At 35.6% G+C, this 21,753-nt stretch overlaps 1 pseudogene; it reads left to right on the top strand.

The window, feature by feature from the left end:
* Window positions 1-21,753, top strand: part of LOC120202804 — a 30,280-nt pseudogene that overhangs the window by 6,861 nt on the left and 1,666 nt on the right.

The raw sequence follows: 21,753 nt of genomic DNA, 5'->3' as shown, positions 1-21,753 counted from the left end.
GTGTAGGTTCCCCAGAACCATACAACCCCGTCACGAACAGTAAGGCCCTGAGCACAAAGCCGAGGAGCCTGCAAGTAAGGCCCTGAGCACACAGCCAAGGAGCCTCCAAGTAATCTTCCTCCAACAATACCCCCCAATAAAACATAATTCAAGTCAAGTATCATATCATAATTCAGGTCATGTATCAGATCAGAATCCATGTCAATATCAGATCAGAATCCAGGTCAATATCATAACAGAATTCAAATTTGAAATCAGATAAAATATTCATGTAATTAGGGAACACACCAGAGTTTAACAGGTATATTTAGAGGTACTGTATCAGGCAGAGAAACATAGTTCTTAGTATGTCGATAGAATGTTGGAATTTAGAATCACTATTGGAAGAGTTCATTAACTGACAGAATCATCAGTTATTCAGAATGTGAATTATCAGGATCATATCTTATTCGGATAGTTTTCAGAAGTGTACGTAATCAGAAGGGTATTCAGAATCCTTTACATCCATGTCAATGATCGAATAATCGAACAACTTGAGAACGAAGATTCAGAACCTTAATAATCTATGTCGAGTGGTTAATTCATTTTCCTTCTAGGGTATTTACTCTTTAATACCACACATTCATTCCAATGGTCTTTATTTCATTTCCAAGCTTCCACGATATCATGAAATACTGAGTGCTTGATTTGTAGTTCATGTTCCATAAGGACGATACATCATGTAAAATTCATCCGAATTTCCAGGCTATCCTAATCACTTACTTAATCCTCAATATTGAAGTTACTTAGTTCATTTAGCATTCAAGTCCATTCCAGTTACTTCGGGATTTTCTATAGTAATACAAACGTTCCTGAATTTCAGATATATATGTACTTCAGATCCATTCAATTTGGTCTTCTTGGTTGATTGTCGAAAACAAACGTCCAATTCTTAATACTGAATGCGATCTAGAGTTGAGCTGAGCTGAATACTTCTAAAATTATCATCGAGCTAAACTTGAGTAGACGAACACACATTCAAGTAATATCTATGTCGTTCAGGTATTGACATAGCTTTAGGGTTGATTATTCACTTAAATTGTTTTCCATTACCTTTAAAGGTAGTCCAATACTTATCTTACTTGGATTCCTTAATTAATCCAAGACATTTACTTAATTTAGGCCATAAGAGTATTTTGGTAATTTTGATGTTCAGTTTTATTCCATCATTTCAGAGCTCGAGTATATCCAATCATTCCTGAGCTTGGTGACATTCTTGAGTCATTTCCATTACAGGGGTATTTTTGTCATTTTACAGATCCACGGTATTTCAATATTTTTCCTCCATTCGGTCTTATTATTAATTCCAATTTATATTTTTCCTCCATCCGATCTTATTATTTAATTCAATATTCATTATTGTTCAGTCCTTTCGAATAATTCTGACAGCAGAATACCCCCGATAAATTATTCTTCAGGTATTTACTCATTTCTCGGATATTTTCGGGTCAAGTGCCTTCTCAGATTTTACAAACGGAATATCATGAATTTTCCTGCACTAAGTCGGGATCTTAACAATTAAATCCGTACTTAATCGAGTTAAGTACGAATCCTCTAAGTATTTTCTCATTCAGAGTCATCTCAGACTATTCTACCTCTTAAGGGCATTTCCGTAATTTCTTAACCAGATAAGTCGATATTAGCTCTTAACGAAAATAATAATTTAGAGATCCTATGATTAATGCTTTCTTGAACAATCTCTGATCTTGAAATAATTCCCTTAACACACTTCTAGTATCTTGCATAAACCCTCTTGGGGTTAAAAACCGGTTATCCATAATGTCTACGTATAAGAGTCATTTCTTATGCACATCTATATTTTTATCAGATCAATATGTCTGTAAAATCCTCTTATCTAACTTCCATATTCCAATCTTGTCTTTTTATAACACAAGGGTATTTTCGTAATTTTACCCTACCGGAGTATTTTTATAAAATTCACATCCAAATGCCTTAACATTTAACCTTTGATGAAATAAATTATAAGTTACAGATCCAGGTTGATTTCTTTACCACTAAGCACATAACTTGTAATTTAATTCTAGCAATCCCTTAATTTCTTATAAAAGTCATCTGAACCATAATCAATTACTGAACCTTTTTACCGTATTCAGATCGAGTGTAGAACCTCATTAATTACACATATGAGACCAAACATTTTCATTCATGCATTTACCAATACCAACATGTTCTATAAAGCATAAAGAGGTAGTAAAGTATTACCTCGATTTCCGTGCAATATCGATCGACCAAAAAATTCCATTCGATGCCTTTGATCTTCAATTCAACTTCCAATAATTCCTCAGATACATATCAACATAAATTATATCAGAAACGGAGCTTAATTACGATAAACGGATCGAATCGGGTGATAAATCAGTGAAAGACGGCTTACCGGGTTTGAATTTGGCGAAACGGACTTCGGATTCGGATTCAGGACGTCGAAAGCATAAAATATGACTTTTCGGAAATTTGAAATTTTTGGTCAAAATCAAAGTCAACGGGTTTGACTGACAATTACGAGGCCTTCGAGTTCGAATTTCGAAAAACGGACAGCGGAATCGGATTTGGAACGTCGAAAAATGTCAGGATAGGTATACTCGGTCGAAGTCAAGGTCGTTTAATGCCCGATCAAAGCCGGTCAAAGTTTTGGTCAACAGTGGTCAATTCCGGTCAACGGTCAACGGGTCAACGGTCAAGGGGCTGGTCAACGGGTCGGGTCAACGGGTCGGGTCGGGTAAACGGGTCGGGTCGGGTCAACGGGTCGGGTCGGATTGTGACCGGTCAAAACAGTTCCAAAACCGGTCAAAACAGGTCACTTTTCCCTTCCCACGCGCAGTGGCGGCGCGTGGGGGCGCGTGAACAGTGATAAAATCCCGGAAAAATTCTAAAAATTATTTGAGTGATTTCGAGATACTTACAAAGCTCGGTTCACAATTTTGAACGGCGGAGAGCTCGATTTCAACAAATCGGGAAGTTTGACCGGTTCACCTCCCAACGCGCCGCCGCCGCCGGAGAAAAAGGAGAACACCGGTGGACTCGGAACGACACAAGGAACACGATGGTGCGGGAGGTGTCGTAACGGATGACCCGATCGTCGTGAATCGATGAAAAACCAACTAAAAACCGAGTTATTACGACGATACTTCCGACTGAAATTCACGACGACGGCGATGATTCACAACGAAAGGTTTGAGGGGTTTTGTTCCTCGGTTGACAACGAACACGATGGTTTTTCGGCTTGTCGTTTGGAGGTCGGACGGCGAGTAGATCGGAGTTGGAAGTAGGGAGAACGGGAGAGGAAAACTGGAAAATTTTCCAGAAACATACGGGAGTCTGGGGTTTATAACATCATAATTAAAAATGGCTAAACAGAGTTTAGCCACTGAACTTCCTGCACTTCTTAAAACGGTCTGTCAACTTTGAAATCTACAATTTAATCCCTATTTCTTTCAAAATACCAAATTAAATCCACCAATTTATTTTCTTAAATTTAGCCCCTAAATTGGGGTGTTACATTCTCCCCTCCTTAAAAAATTTCGTCCTCGAAATTCATTCATGTCACATAATTGCATAAATGAAACTTCCATCAGTTCTTTCAAATCTATCAATAGTTTTATAAAAGTACGATTCCTCCACTTATCCTTAACCAGCTGAGCATACATTCTTATCATAAATTTTCCTTATTTCAATAAAAGAATTTAAAATTTTCTCGAGTAATCAATCTCTTCAGAATTCTCCCTCAGTCCAAGTAAATAATCAGAACAACTTATTCTTGTGAAATCAATTCAGCCTTGGTTACGTGAATAGGCTCGTTAGAGCAGCAACATATCTCAATTTTATTTCTGGAGTCGAGTCAGAATTTCTCAGATGAATAATCTCACATAGCTAAGGTACTTTACTGCGTTAAGACAGATGTTACTGGAATTCCTTTTTGTACAAGTATAGCCTTAACAGATAGAAACTTCAGTTTGTTCATTACAGATAGGGGCTCAGCCCTGGAGTTCCAGCTCAGAGAGGTACGATTGCAGTCTAGGGGCATGTATTGATCAGACATATTTGACATTCGACCGGCCGGTCTAACTTGAAAATTTTGACTCAAACCATAGCTCTGATACCACTAAATGTAACCCCCCAAACCGATGCGGGTAGCCCGATCCGATCCGGGAAGTCACATTAGGGCCACCGGAGCGACCCTCTATAAAAATAGCGGAAAATTTAAAACTTTTATCAGAACATGTAAACTCATAAAATCATTTATCAGTATTCAGAAATAAAATAGATTTCAGACTCGTATTTAAAACAAAATACAATTACATGCCCCCTAATCACATGTACCATACTCTGCAGATAGATGCACTGGTACAAATCTTTTAACCTGAAAAGGTGAGTAATAGAGTGAGCTTTGGAAAGCTCAGTAATACAGAACTACCAGATGATGCTGAAAAACGTGCAGATACAGATAAACATATTTTCCTTATTGGTTCATATTTACAGATTTTTATGTTGAGCAGAGATCCTACTGATATTTCAGGTGGTAACGGACAATGAGCTTCGTTTCAGAGAAATATTCGGATGACTGAGTTCAGGAGATCAGAATAGGTTTTCTAGTGTGTTCCCAAAACCATGTAACTTTTCAGATCTTTTTAAAACATATATATACCCCCATCCGTCCGAACAAAATGTGTAGGTTCCCCAGAACCATACAACCCCGTCACGAACAGTAAGGCCCTGAGCCAAAGCGAGGAGCCTGCAAGTAAGGCCCTGAGCACACAGCCAAGGAGCCTCCAAGTAATCTTCCTCCAACAATACCCCCCAATAAAACATAATTCAAGTCAAGTATCATATCATAATTCAGGTCATGTATCAGATCAGAATCCATGTCAATATCAGATCAGAATCCAGGTCAATATCATAACAGAATTCAAATTTGAAATCAGATAAAATATTCATGTAATTAGGGAAACACCAGAGTTTACAGGTATTATTTAGAGGTACTGTATCAGGCAGAGAAACATAGTTCTTTAGTATGTCGATAGAATGTTGGAATTTAGAATCACTATTGGAAGAGTTCATTAACGACAGAATCATCAGTTATTCAGAATGTGAATTATCAGGATCATCTTATTCGGATAGTTTTCAGAAGTTGTACGTAATCAGAAGGGTATTCAGAATCCTTTACATCCATGTCAATTGATCGAATAATCGAACAACTTGAGAACGAAGATCAGAACCTTAATAATCTATGTCGAGTGGTTAATTCATTTTCCTTCTAGGGTATTTACTCTTTAATACCACACATTCTTGTCCATAGATCATCTTCAGAATCATCTGAATAGATATTCCAATGGTCTTTATTTCATTTCCAAGCTTCCACGATATCATGAAATACTGACGTGCTTGATTTGTAGTTCATGTTCCATAAGGACGATACATCATGTAAATTCATCCGAATTTCCAGGCTTATCCTAATCACTTACTTAATCCTCAATCATTGAAGTTACTTAGTTCATTTAGCATTCAAGTCCATTCCAGTTACTTCGGGATTTTATAGTAATACAAACGTTCCTGAATTTCAGATATATTGTACTTCAGATCCATTCAATTTGGTCTTCTTGGTTGATTTGTCGAACAAACGTCCAATTCTTAATACTGAATGCGATCTAGAGTTGAGCTGAGCTGAATACTTCTAAAATTATCATCGAGCTAAACTTGAGTAGACGAACACACATTCAAGTAATATCTATGTCGTTCAGGTATTGACATAGCTTTAGGGTTGATCTATTCACTTAAATTGTTTTCCATTACCTTTAAAGGTAGTCCAATACTTATCTTACTTGGATTCCTTAATTAATCCAAGACATTTACTTAATTTAGGCCATAAGAGTATTTTGGTAATTTTGATGTTCAGTTTTATTCCATTCATTTCAGAGCTCGAGTATATCCAATCATTCCTGAGCTTGGTGACATTCTTGAGTCATTTCCATTACAGGGTATTTTGTCATTTTACAGATCCACGGTATTTCAATATTTTTCCTCCATTCGGTCTTATTATTTAATTCCAATTTATATCTTTTTCCTCCATCCGATCTTATTATTTAATTCAATATCATTATTTGTTTCAGTCCTTTCGAATAATTCTGACAGCAGAATACCCCCGATAAATTATTCTTCAGGTATTTACTCATTTCTCGGATATTTTCGGGTCAAGTGCCTTCTCAGATTTTACAAACGGAATATCATGAATTTTCCTGCACTAAGTCGGGATCTTAACAATTAAATCCGTACTTAAAAGTGCCTTCTCAGATTTTACAAACGGAATATCATGAATTTTCCTGCACTAAGTCGGGATCTTAACAATTAAATCCGTACTTAATCGAGTTAAGTACGAATCCTCTAAGTATTTTTCTCATTCAGAGTCATCTCAGACTATTCTACCTCTTAAGGGCATTTCCGTAATTTCTTAAAGATAAGTTCGATATTAGCTCTTAACGAAATAATATAATTTAGAGATCCTATGATTAATTGCTTTCTTGAACAATCTCTGATCTTGAAATAATTCCCTTAACACACTTCTAGTATCTTGCATAAACCCTCTTGGGGTTAAAAACCGGTTATCCATAATGTCTACGTATAAGAGTCATTTCTTATGCACATCTATATTTTTATCAGATCAATATGTCTGTAAAATCCTCTTATCTAACTTCCAGATTCCAATCTTGTCTTTTTATAACACAAGGGTATTTCGTAATTTTACCCTACCGGAGTTTTTATAAATTCACATCCAAATGCCTTTAACATTTAACCTTTGATGAAATAAATTATAAGTTACAGATCCAGGTTGATTTCTTTACCACTAAGCACATAACTTGTAATTTAATTCTAGCAATCCCTTAATTTCTATAAAAGTCATCTGAACCATAATCAATTACTGAACCTTTTACCGTATTCAGATCGAGTGTAGAACCTCATTAATTACACATATGAGACCAAACATTTTCATTCATGCATTTACCAATACAACATGTTCTATAAAGCATAAGAGGTAGTAAAGTATTACCTCGATTTCCGTGCAATATCGATCGACCATAAAAATTCCATTCGAATGCCTTTGATCTTCAATTCAACTTCCAATAATTCCTCAGATACATATCAACATAAATTATATCAGAAACGGAGCTTAATTACGATAAACGGATCGAATCGGGTGATAAATCAGTGAAAGACGGCTTACCGGGTTTGAATTGGCGAAACGGACTTCGGATTCGGATTCAGGACGTCGAAAGCATAAAATATGACTTTTCGGAAATTTGGAATTTTTGGTCAAAATCAAAGTCAACGGGTTTGACTGACAATTACGAGGCCTTCGAGTTCGAATTTCGAAAAACGGACAGCGGAATCGATTTGGAACGTCGAAAAATGTCAGGATAGGTATACTCGGTCGAAGTCAAAGGTCGTTTAATGCCGATCAAAGCCGGTCAAGTTTTGGTCAACAGTGGTCAATTCCGGTCAACGGTCAACGGGTCAACGGTCAAGGGGCTGGTCAACGGGTCGGGTCAACGGGTCGGGTCGGGTAAACGGGTCGGGTCGGGTCAACGGGTCGGGTCGGATTGTGACCGGTCAAACCGGTCAAAACAGTTCCAAAACCGGTCAACAGGTCACTTTTCCCTTCCCCACGCGCAGTGGCGGGCGTGGGGGCGCAACAGTGATAAAATCCCGGAAAAATTTCTAAAAATTATTTTGAGTGATTTCGAGATACTTACAAACAGTGATAAAATCCCGGAAAAATTTCTAAAAATTATTTTGAGTGATTTCGAGATACTTACAAAGCTCGGTTCACAATTTTGAACGGCGGAGAGCTCGATTTCAACAAATCGGGAAGTTTGACGGTTCCCTCCCAACGCGCCGCCGCCGCCGGAGAAAAGGAGAACACCGGTGGACTCGGAACGACACAAGGAACACGATGGTGGGAGGGGTGTCGTAAACGGATACCCGATCGTCGTGAATCGATGAAAAACCAACTAAAACCGAGTTATTACCGACGATACTTCCGACTGAAATTCACGACGAACGGCGATGATTCACAACGAAAGGTTTGAGGGTTTTGTTCCTCGGTTGACAACGAACACGATGGTTGTTTCGGCTTGTCAACTTTGAAATCTTACAATTTAATCCCTTATTTCTTTCAAAATACCAAATTAAATCCACCAATTTATATTTTCTTAAATTTAGCCCCTAAATTGGGGTGTTACAGCCATGTACCGACTAACCACTCCCACATGCTTGTGCAATGTCTGGTCTTATGCATATCATAGCTCCCACTGCTGATGCATACGGTACTCGAGACATCTCCATCCTCTCTTCTTCACTGCTAGGACTCATACTGGAGGATAATTTGAAGTTAATAGGAAGAGGGGTAGAAATTGGCTTATAATCTTGCATGTTGAATCGTGACAAGATCTTCTTCAAGTAATTCTTTTATGAAAGCCAAATCTTCCTATTACTTCTATCTCGGTGAATTTGCATCCCTAGAATCTTGTTTGCTGATCCCAAGTCTTTCATTTCAAATTCCCTAGTCAGTTGTGCCTTCAATTCTTCAATATGATCTTTGTTGGGTCCTGCAACCAACATGTCATCCACATACAACAGCAATATAACAAAATCATTATCACCATACCTCTTGAAATAAACACAAGGGTCTGCATTAAGTCTGTTGTATCTAAGGCACATAATGAAGGAAACAAATCTCTTATACCAACACCTTGGCGCCTGCTTTAGACCATACAGAGATTTGTTCAACCTGTAAACCAAGTTCTTCTTTTCGTCTTCTTCAAAACCTTCAGGCTGGAGCATATAAATCTCTTCTTCAAGATTTCTATGAAGAAAAGTTGTTTTAACATCTAGCTATTCCAGATGTAAATTCAATGTAGCACACATTGTCAAGACTACTCGAACTGTTGTTAGTCGAACCACAGGAGAAAACATTTCATTGAAATCAATACCTTCTTTCTGAGCATATCCTTTGACCACCAGTCTTGCACGATACCTCCATTGATCGTCACCATTTCGCTGATTTTGAAAACCCATTGTTACCAATTGGCTTCCTTCCTTGTGGTAGTCGCACAAGATCCCATGTATTATTTTTATGAAGGGCTTCGATTTATTCTTGCATCGCCATCATCCACAGTTAAGCATCTGAGCTGTTTATTGCCTCCTGGTATGTTGATGGCTCACCATCCTCTGTTAAAAGGCAGTATGCAATATTACGTTCTATAACATAATATGAGTGCCAATTGGGACGCCTTCTCACACGATCTGATTGATGAGTTGTTGAAGCTTCAGAACTCTCTGGTTCTTGTTCATCATGTACTGGTTCTGCTTCAGAAGAATCTCCTTGTTCAACCTCCTTTTCCACATGTATCTGTGTAGTCTCTGACTTTTCAGTGCTATCATCGTCTTCTTTTCTTTGTAGTTTATCTTCTACAAAGATAACATCCCTATGATGATCACTTTGCGGGCAGTGGATCCACAAGCGTACCCTTGACTCCATCAGCATACCCCAAGAATTTGCATTTCCTGGATTTTGGATCCAACTTTGAGATTTCTTGGGAGTTGTACATCACGTACACAATACTTCCAAATGCATGGAGGTTTGAATAATCAGTTGGTTTACCAGTCCACATCTCCATTGGTGTCTTCAGCTCAATTGCAGTTGATGGAGCTCGATTCACCAAATAACAGGCGGTATTGACTGCTTCTGCCCAGAATGATTTTTCTAGGCCTGCATCCCTCAACATTGCTCTTGTTATTTCTAACAAGGTTCTGTTCATCCGCTCTGCCACTCCATTTTGTTGAGGAGTGTTCGCCACTGTGAACTGTCTTTTGATACCTTCTTTCCTGCAAAAGTCATCAAATTATTCGCTTGTGTATTCTCCTCCATTATCTGTTCTGAAACACTTGATCTTATTTTAAGAATCAAGTTTCACCCGCGCTTTGAAGTTTTTGAAAGTGGAAAACACATCTGACTTCTTCTTAATAGGGTACACCTAACATCTCCTGGAGTAGTCATCAATAAATGAGACAAAGTATTTTGCTCTGCCTAGGGATGTAACTGGTGCTTGCCATACGTCAGAGTGAACCAATTCTAAAACACTTTTGCCTCTAGAATTTGATGTGTTGAATTTCAACCGGTGTTGCTTACTTGTTATGCAATGCTCACACAAAGGAAATGATACATTTGTTAAGCCTGGAAGTAGCTTTTGCTCCACAAGGACTTTCATTCCTTGTTCTGACATGTGTCTAAGTTTCTGATGCCATTGCATTGCCGAATCTGAACTACATGAGGCAACAGAGGCTTCTGCTTCTACCAAAGTCTCTCCCTTCAGCATGTACAAGTTTGCAGCTATCTTTTCACCTTTCAGCACCACAAGCACTCCACGGAACACCTTCATGATTCCTTTCCGTGTTTCAATCTTGCTTGCATTATTATCCAACAATCTGTACGATAATAAATTTTTCTTCAAGCCTTTCACGTGTCGTACATCTCGAACAACTTTGATTGTTCCATCGTACATCTTCAATTTGATGGTTCCCACGCCAATGATCTCTAAGGCATGATCATTACAACTATACACAGATCCTCCTGAGACAGGTTCATACTGATGTAACCATTCTCTTCTTGAGGTCATGTGATATGTTGCTCCCGAATCAATGAGCCATATATCTGTATATCTCTTTCTACCTTCCACGGTGGTTGACGCTTCACAGCATAGAGCATCTCCATCATCTGAAGTGTTTGCAGTATTGCCTTGTGGATTGGAGTTTTTATTTAGACTCCAACAATTCTTCTTCAAGTGACCCTTCTTTCCACAGTTGTAACACTTTAAATTCTTCTTGTTCCTCGACTTCGATCTACCATGTTTGTGACTGCTGCTTTGGCCACGTTCCGTTGATCTCCCTCTCATCGTTGTCAACGCTTCTGCTTGTTGCAGATTTACTTGTCTGTCTTCCTTGTTCTTGCGCCGATTATCTTCTTGTAGAACAGCAGCTGCAACATCATCGAAGACTAGACTGGTGACATTACTGTTTGTCAAGTTGATGATGAGTTGATCGTATAAATCCGGTAGACTTTGAAGTAGAAGTTTAGCACGTTCTTGTTCTCCTATTTTACAGCTTAAGGATGTAAGCTGAGAAAATAAGGTGTTCAGTGTATTTAAGTGCTCCGTCACTGAAGTAGATTTTGGCATACGGAGAGTATACAATTTCCTCTTAAAGAAAATTTTATTGTGCAACGATGTGGCCTCGTACAATTTGGTGAGATGATCCTATATCTCCTTAGCTATCTTCTTCTCCTCGATGCTTGACAATACTTCATCTGCTAATGCTAGATGAAAGTTTGTCATAGCATTTCCGTCCATTTGCTGTCATCTGCAAAATCCACCGGCCTTTCACTGATAGCCGTTAGACACCGGTCTTTCCTCAGGATGACCTTCATCTTTAATTTTCACAATGAGAAATTTCTCCCATTGAACTTTTCAATATCAAATTTCGTTGCCATAGCTTCTTTTACAGATAGCTCTCACTATTTCACTATCGTGAATAGTTCTCTGGAACCTTCAAAGAATGGGTAATAACTTCTTACTTTCTTATGTTGGAGGATCCATCTTTTGGTGGCAACCACAAAGACAATAAGCAGATATTACACACTCTAATCTGGCTCGGATACCAATTGTTGCGAAAGACGGCTATCGGATAGAGCAAAATCGCAACTGATAATTTGAGAAAATAAATATGAAGATAAAAGAGACACAAAATTTACGTGGAAAACCCCTGAATAATATAGGGTAAAAACCACGGGCAACGGTAGAAGAATTTCACTATGAGAAAATATGAATTACAACTTCTCTCAATTGACCAAGGAGAAAATAATGATAATTCTCTCTTGATAAAAAGGAGAAAACAACTCTCAAGAAACTCTCTAAATTCTCTCTAATATTAGAAGAAAGCTAGAATACTTTGGGATGATTTTGAAGCTAAATGAGCTAGGGTATTTATAGTCGAAGTCTTAAGGACTAATTTGTAAATACCATAAATTACAATGACTAATTTAAGCTTTTACCATTTTTTTCCAACAAATTAGTTGAAACTTTTGACAATTTGCATTGAATGAATTCGGTGCATTAATGCACCGTTTTCCTTGACTTTTCAACACTTCTTTGGTTCCTTTATATAGAACGTATAAACTACTATTTTTATTCTAACATTATATATAAACAGTCCTATAATGGTGACTTTGGTTGGAAAATTTGAGCAATGAGGTTTACTGTTACGTTGCAACAAGCATGAAAAGTCATCGAGATTACCATTTACTTAGTCGTAACGCATGAGTACCACTTTCATTTTTTTTTGTGGTGGGATAATATGTCATTGGCCTGTTTATGTGATGACGTTGAGGTGATCCCAATGTTCTTATTTGGTATCTTCTTCGCAAGTTATGTTAAGTTATATTATACGAGTTCTGTCTCTTTAAGATAATTACAATCTTTTAATTTTATATGATCTATAATTTAATATCTGACAATTAAATCTACTTAGGTTGTCGATCTATTAATAATCATCATAACTTTACGTCTAACATCAACATTAAAAATCGTTATAAGATTCTTTGGTCCAAACTGAGAAAAGAGACTCGTCTTCCTCTTTAGCCTTTCTTGGACTCACTTAATTAACAGACATTGACTGTTTATAACTCTACGCTGAAATTCCGTTTTAGCCATCATATGTCTTATACCAACCATCTTATAATTGGAGTATTTATACTTTCAAGAAAAAGAAAACGAGGGATCGATCTCTCCCTCACCAAAAAAAATCATTTTCTCTATCTTCTCTTTTATGTTATCTCTCTCCCACACATAGAAAAACAGGAAACCACTGGCCAACGGACGATCCTCCATGTTTAAGAAATCCATACCGGTTTTGGTGGTGAAAATTGTGCAATGATCAGACGAACTTGGAGCTAAGAATTCCACACTGGATTGGGTAAGAACAGAGAGTCGGCTGACATTAACCAAGGCCCTATCCAATTTCCTGGCCCAAAACCTCTCAGACAGAAGGTTGTTAGACCATGTAAAGTGAGGACATATATAGGGATGATCCATTACCTCAAACAACTCCAAGCCTGCCTTAAACTGCAACATATCAGAATTCAAAGCATGGTTTTCAGTGCAATCAGGACTTCCCAAAGGAGATAAAGTAATGTCAAAATCCCCTAAAAGAATCCAAAGACTCCCATCAACCTCTTGTTTAAGGGTAATTTGTTGTGCCACAGCTTAATTCAAGGTTAAAAAATAACAACTTTAGGGCGCAACCAAAATTCCTGGTTATATTTTCAATTACATTGAAGCAGTTAATGGGAGAGTTTGGTAGCTCTGGCAAAATAACTTTGAGTTTTGTCCCAAAAGTAGTTACTGATCAGAGTTATGTAAATTTCAATGGCATCATATGACTTTCTTCGTTACCGAACTTTAAGCGAAGGGAAATCTAAGAAGCGATAATTTAATTTAAGGTTAAAAATCAACTACTCTGGGATGTAGCCGAAAATATGATTAAAATCATAACATTTTAGGTTAGGTTGAGCGCAACCTAAAATGTTATATTTTTCTAACATTTTCGATTGAACCTAAAATGTAAGGAGGTAACATATAACCAACTCAAGTTATTTTGCCAGAGCAACCAAACTCTCCATTAACTACTTCAATGCAATTAAAACCAGGAATTTAAATTACAATTACGGTTACGTTTATCACGATTGTATACATATTAAGTGTTATTGCAGTCATTGTAAGTTTCACAATCATATAACAATGGTTTCGGACAACATCAAAATCACTATATAACAATCATTATTCCAACAACGGACGACTATTTAAATTATTTTTCATGTAACTCCAACCAGCAAACCATTTATTTACCATATCTAGAGCCTTAGCTTCTTGGATTCTAGTTTCTAGGTGGGAGAAAATGTCAGTATTCAACTTATTAATTCTATCAACTACCACCTTCTGTTTATTTAATAGCCAACAAACTGAACAGATAATTTAAGAAAATGTCATATGGGAAATCTCACGTTCTTCAGTCTTAATATACACTTAAAGAAAGACGTTATCGATTTTATTATTTTCTTTTAATATTTTTGGTAAAAAATTATTTAAAAAATTATTATTTCTACCGATTTTATTATTATTAAGCGTTTTACTAGTTTTATTAACATATCCGATAAAACGCTAACTAAAACATTATTTTTCTTATATACCAAGAAAATATTCAGAAAATTCTAATAAATTTTATGTTACTGTATGTAATCCATCCCAAATATTTTAATAGTCAAAATATTATTATTTAGACTGACTAAAATTATTGTTTGCCTAAACTATTATTCGATACGTTTTCATCTGCCTTTATGATACGTTTTCTTCTGTCTTTTGATACGTTTTCCAGTCGTTTGACCGTGGTTTTTACTTATCTTTTTCTAAGGGTTGATTTGATATCGTCACGACTGATCAAGATGACACTTATCTGTTATATTGTTGATCTTCTTTACTTTTGACCCTCGAATTGGATTTGGATACCCGATATACATTCGTGGATAGTTTTTCACGTCGCTCGAGTCTGATTTTCGGTTTGTCGATGGTATTTCAGTAGCTTGATCTCCTCTTTTGGTTCGTTTGTCGATGCGGTCAGATATGTTTGTATCTATCTTTGTTCGAGTTTTCTTGGTTAGATTTTAATATTTCATTGTATGATCCTTATGTGATATTATGTTTGTTAGTTTTGTTTCAATGATTATAGGAAATTGTCCTAATTATGTGCTTAACTTACGATTATAATTGTAAATATTTATTGTAATTTAGGATATTTCATATTTTGAATAAAATTAGATATTTCTATATAAAAAAAAAGTTATCTTAATGGTTAAAGAAATAATTATTATCTTTAGAGGTTTTAGATTCGAGCACCAAATAATAATAGATTTAAAAATTCAAAAATTCAAAAATGGAAATCTAAAATTTTAATATACATTTTTTTAAATATTGGGTATGTAATTCTTTTATTTTTCCTTCCATTAACAACTTAAATTATTTTTTACAATTTTTTCAAAAATAATGGGATGAACTTGCTCCCATAGAGTCATACTATATATACCATACTATGATATACCATACTATATATAATAGAGAGATGGGGGCTTTCATGTCAATTAATTTTCATGCAAGATATTTTAAACAAGTTGCTAATGTGCTAAAGTCTTTTTCAAGGATTCAATTATTGTACACCCAATCACTGTACAATAAAGTGTTCACACTACCCCTATCTTCCCTTTTTCTCCATAGGCGGCCAAATAATTTTCTTCCCCTTGCTTTTTGATTTCATTTCAAGGAAACTTCCAGATTTCTCACTCTAAAATCTCTATGAAACCCCAATCTTTCAACCCATTTTCTGCTCATTCAAATCAACCGACAACGAGCTCCTGAACTGATCCTCTCCCGATATGCTCTTTCATCGACTGGTTTGCGCTTCAGTATTCATAGTTTGTTGCCTTACAAGGTTCGCAAATGGAGCTACTCTTGACAGAGATGAAGGTAATATCCATTATATTCTACTCTTGAAGGAAGCTTAATTTGCTTAGTTTTTTTCTTGAGATTCCGGGTTCAAGTACTATATATGCAGGAGTATGGGCGTTTAATATCATAGGGAGAGAATCTTTGAATAACCCAGATTAATGAAAAAAATTGTTTAAATTTTTTAATAAATTTCATCCATTTTTTATATATATTTTTATAGTGGAAGCTCTGAGAAGCATTGGTAGAACGTTGGGGAAGACAGATTGGAACTTTGATGGTATTGATCCGTGCAGTGGAGGCAGGGGTTGGATAGATCCACCACCATTATCGAGTTATCATGCTAATAATGTTACATGCGATTGCTCCTTCAACAATAGCAATACCTGCCATGTCACCCACGTGTAAGCATTTCTTTCTCGATTCATTCATGTCACGGGTGCGAATCTTTAAGAAATATTTAAAATGGTAGGGGCACGAATGTTAATAAAATGAATTTGTTTGTTGCTTGAAGCTTTCATATCATGACTAGCTTTATCTTGATAAAATGAATTTAAAACGCAACTTGTTTGACAATTATTAATTTTTTTTGATAAAAAACAAATACGATAATTAACAAAAGAGTAAACTACGTATTTAGTCACTCTTATATTCTTTTAATTTTATTTTAGTTACTTATCTTTTTTTTCTTCAAAATCATACTTAACGTTACGTTTCACTTTTGATCATCTATTGTTAAAAATAAATAAAACCGTTAATATGATAACTTTTTTTTTTGTTTTTTTAATAATGATGTGACATTACCTTTTATTGACACATTAATATTACTGTTAATTTTCTAACGATGATTGATTAAAATAGAACTAAAACATAATATTAGATGTACTTTTTTGAAATAATAGCTAGTTGAGAATATATGAGTGACTAAATACGTAGTTTACCCTTAATAGAATTTATATAATAAAATTTATAAATTGTTTTTAAATTAATTCTAATAAAAATAACTATCAATATTTAATTTAATTCTTTCACTACTTAATTTTCTTCACCATGAAACTTTCACATCAATTTCTTATCCAAAATTAAATTGTGGGCCGGTGGTGTCACAAGTGCAAGTGGTAACGTAGAATAAATTTAATAGCCCACCAACAACTGTTGACTTGACTCGTGTAGTCAATGTAACCGACAGCCGACATGCATGTACCATGTCTACTATGGGCATGAGTTGGGTCTAGTCGAGTTATACTTTCGGATCTGTTATTTTTCACCTTAAATTTAAACTCGACCCAACTCAAATATACGTCCTTAAAAAATTCCATCAGACTCGACTCAAACCCTATTATAATTCAATCGGATTCGATCGAATCATAACCCGTCGACTTCAGTCCTATACCCATCCCTACATGTCGTTCCAACCTTTTATTATTTTCCTTTTATGATATTTTTTTATTACATTTTTAATATTTTATAAAACTCTAGTTTTAAACTTCGTAAATAGTTTAAACTTAGGGCCATTGATAATATTTTATTGGGTAAAGTGTACAAATGGTCCTCTAATTATAGGTGTTATTTTGCTGAGTCATTCGACTATTAAAATTATAAAATAGTCCTCTAACTATAGAGCGTTATTTTGTTGAGTCATAGACTATTAAAAGTTACAAAATTGTCATCCGACTATTCATATTTTTTCAAACTCGTTTTTTACGTTAAAAAGTACTGATCTTTTGAGCTGGACGTTAACATTTTGGTTGAGATATGATAAAATAGTTTGAGTTGTATTCTATGGATCAACTCTCTATTTATTTTATGTCGTCGAGTCGGTGCTTGAAACATATGAATAGTCGGGAGATTCAACAAAATAACACCCTGTAATCAGAGGGATCATTTTGTAACTTTTAATAGTCAGGGGATTCAACAATGCAACGCCTTATAGTCATATGACCATTTATATACTTTACCCCATGTTTTAATAAAATTATAGATAAATATTTTTCAGATTTTTATTTTTAACAAAAGTATAATACTTGTTTGGTTTTTAACTAATGCCAATTAGCACTTATTAACTGAACCCTAAAAAATATAATAAGTTATATACATGTAACTAAGACCATCTCCAGTGCATCGTTAGATCCACTTTGGAGATGAATTTCAACTCCAGTCCATCTCCACTTTCAACGCTAGAGTAGAGAAAAGCTATAGTGATACTCTACATTTGGAGTTGAAATTCAAGTTTTTCTCTACTCTAACGCTACATATTATTATTTTTTTTGTTATTTTTCTGATTTCTGATTTTTGGTTTGTTATTTTTTTTCTTTTGTTATTTTATTTTCTTTTCCTTTTCTTTGTTACATTATTTTCTCTTATTCTATCTTTTATGTTTTTTATTATAATTTCTACACAATAAAATAAAAAATAAACATAATATAATAAATTTAAGTAGATTAAATTGCAAGATAGATAAAAATACATTGAAATTAGATAAATAAACATACTAATAGTTAAATATTGTGAATAAAATAGAGTTGGTGGTAATGTAGAGATAGTGCTGGAGATGAATTACTATTTCATCTTTAGAGTAGAGATAGAGATGTTGTAGAGATGAGGTCTGGAGATAGCCTAATGAATTATACCATTTCAAGCAAGATTAGGAAAACCCTTATTGAGGTCAAATTAGTGTCACTTTTTACTGATTTATTGAACTTAACTTTGTTTGTATCAGACTGCTCAAGGGACAAAATCTAACAGGTACCCTCCCAACAAACTTGGACAGTCTCCCTTACCTGCAAGAAATGTAAGGACCACGTTTCCTAACTTCTTTTTTCATTATATATATACATATAGCTTACTTATGCATCGACTAATTAACCATTTGTACAGTGACTTAACTCGCAACTATCTTAGCGGCAGCATTCCTCCTCAATGGGGTTCTGCTTCCCAACTCGTCAACATGTATGTTTCTTTCCTACTCGTGTATATATGAACATGTACGTATATGTATGTATGTTGTTGTTAAATGGAAAAGATGTTTCGTGATTCAGTTCTCTTCTTGGAAATCGATTAACTGGTGAAATCCCGGAAGAGCTGGCAAATCTCAGAAATCTTACCAGCTTGTAAGTTGGATTACACACTTTTCTACTAATATATATATATATATATATATATCCTCAGTTCATGTTATGACAAATTCTTATACGAACTTTTTCTTCTTTTTATGAATGTCTAATGGATAATTAATTACTGGAAAACTGTGTAGAGTCCTTGAGATCAATGAACTTTCAGGAAATTTGCCTCAGGCATTGGGGAATCTATCCAAACTTGAGAGATTGTAAGACAAATCCTTTTCTTTTAAATGTATATATTTATCACTGTTCACTATTGATTTGAACCATTTCCATCCTCAGATTCCTCATGATTTAGATGAAACTATTATCATTCTCATTGTTTAATATCTGTTTACTGGTTTTTACAGGCATCTTAGTTCCAACAATTTTACTGGAGAAATACCTGAAGCATATGCTAGGCTGACTTCGTTGGAGGAATTGTAAGCAATTCTAATGTTCTATTCCACTAACTTATTAGATATCGGTTATTAATGTTTTGTTTTGCAACAGTCGTATCAGTGACAACAACTTCACGGGACAGATTCCCGAGTTCATGTTCCGGAATTGGAGAAATCTTACACAGATGTGAGACTTTAATCAACATTATTGGATTCTTTTTTAAGTTTCATTGGAGATATTTTGTTTTATCAATCAATCAAATGAATCCATCTTTTGTATATCACAGATATATGGAGGCAAGTGGTTTGAGTGGGCCAATTCCATCCATTAATGCTCCACTAGACAACTTAAAATACATGTAAGCATTGATGGTTTACATGGATGCATATTTCAATGCATATATAAACTATTTTGCAAAAAAAAATCTTTATCATAATTAAATCCTTGTTTATGATTGTATCTGATATTGGTTTACAGAATAATTAGTGACTTGAACGGAGCTGAAGCAGGTTTTCCACAACTCAATACCAGTTTGCCTAGTTTGGATAGAGTGTAAGCATATTTTTTCGGCAAGGGAAAGATATATTATACTGAGGAACCCCAAATCTGATGCAGTATAGTTTTGATTGAATTACAGGATGTTGAGGAGCTGCAATCTCGTTGGAGAGATACCTCCTTCTCTTGGGAGATACAACAATAAAGATCTTGTATGTGTTAGACTTTCTTTTCGAGAGATCCGGGTTTAGTCTAGTTGTTTGTGATACGAATCTCAACATTTATACTATACCTCCCTTATGGAAAGAAATTGTTTTAATCTCTATCTTGTCTTGGAACATAATGCTCTTGCAGAGATCTCAGCTTTAACAGACTCAGTGGAGAAATCCCAGATCTTTCTGGTCTTAATTTGGATACATTGTAAGAATATGGATTTTTTTTTCTTCATATGTTCATATTTATATAAACCTAATGATTTCTTTTACTAGGTTCTTAAATGGAAACAATTTTACTGGAACAGTTCCTCGATGGATACTGGAAACAAGAGAAGAAATGTAAGATTCTGTTCTTAGTTAATGTTGAATTACATGAACATAAACATTTAATGAAAATCATATTCTGAAGTAATCTTCGTGCAGGGATGTTTCATATAACAACTTCACTAGCACAGGTGGTGTACCAAACTGTGGAGGTCCAACCCTGTACGACATCTTTCAATTCGAACTGTTGTTTAATTTATGTGTTCTGATCTTTATTTCAAATATCTATCGATTTTAAACGATTTTTGCTTCGTTTACGATCTGTAGGAACCTTTTTTCAAGCATTCCAAGGACCAATAACTCGTAAGAACTGTTTTTCAAGCATTTCGTTGCCTGTGTTTACAATGGCTAATTTATGTTTCCTGGGACATATGATTGTTTTACCAGAGGGATGGTTCCATGTTTGAGAAACCAGATTAACTGCACAGAACGTAAGTGGAAATTTCATGTACTTCATCTGTGTTCATCTTGATTCATATTCGATGTACTAATCGATGTGCAAATGCACACGTTGTTTTCCTCAGCTTTGCATTTTGTTTATATAAACTGTGGAGGAAGACCAAAAACTATTAATGGAACCACCACTTATGAAGGTGACGTTGGTCAAGCCGGACCTTCGACATTCTTACGGTCGGATACCAACTGGGCACTGAGTAGCACCGGAGTTTTTCTAAGTGATGGTGGGAACAACGACATGTTAACAACCGGTAACGCCGATGGTGAACTCCACGAAAATGCAAGGCTTTCGCCTAGCTCTTTGACATACTATGCATATTGTCTCGCCAATGCAAATTACACAGTAGACCTCCATTTTGCCGAGATTCAGTTCACTGATCAAAATTATAGCAGCTTAGGGAGGAGGATGTTTGATGTTTACATTCAGGTATTATTAATGTCATTCTTGTTAGCCTATTTGGGTTATACTATATCCGAATATACGTCGAACACGATGTTGGACACCGATATATGTTGAACACAATATGTGCTTGCATGGAAAGGGTTACATGGAATGGATAATGATTGCAGGGACAGCGGGTGCTGAAGGATTTCAATATTAAAATAGCAGCAGGGGGCAGGCATACAAGTAGTAAAGCCTTTTGCTGTAAATGTAACAGATGGCACTTTGGAGATCCACCTTCGATGGGCCGGAAAAGGGACGACTTCTATTCCCGTGAGAGGCGTTTACGGTCCCCTTATCTCTGCGATATCCATTTTCGATCCCTGTAGGTTGTCGGATGTTAAATTTCGTATCTTATGTAGTCTCGTATAAGTTGTTTTACTAATCTTTTTGACCGACTTATTTACAATGTTGTTGAACCAGTTTATACACCGGTAACACCTGCATCAGAAAGCGACGATGGTATCGCGGTAGCTGCGGTGGTTGGTATAGTGGCCGGAGCCGTGTTTGCTGCTTTGCTGGTGGTGGGCATCCTTTGGTGGAAAGGCTGTTTAAGACGGGAGAGAACATTAGAACAAGGTATTATGACAGACAAAAAAAAACATTATATTCTGTTAGATAGCAAAAAAATAATTATAAATGTTTCTTAATTGGCAATACTTTCT

The sequence above is a fragment of the Hibiscus syriacus genome, unplaced genomic scaffold (genome assembly GCF_006381635.1).
Source record: "Hibiscus syriacus cultivar Baekdansim isolate YM2019G1 unplaced genomic scaffold, ASM638163v2 tig00009009_pilon, whole genome shotgun sequence".
NCBI classification, from domain to species: Eukaryota; Viridiplantae; Streptophyta; class Magnoliopsida; order Malvales; family Malvaceae; genus Hibiscus; species Hibiscus syriacus.
Note: the sequence above shows the minus strand (reverse complement) of the source record. Positions and strands in the feature narration are given on the sequence as shown.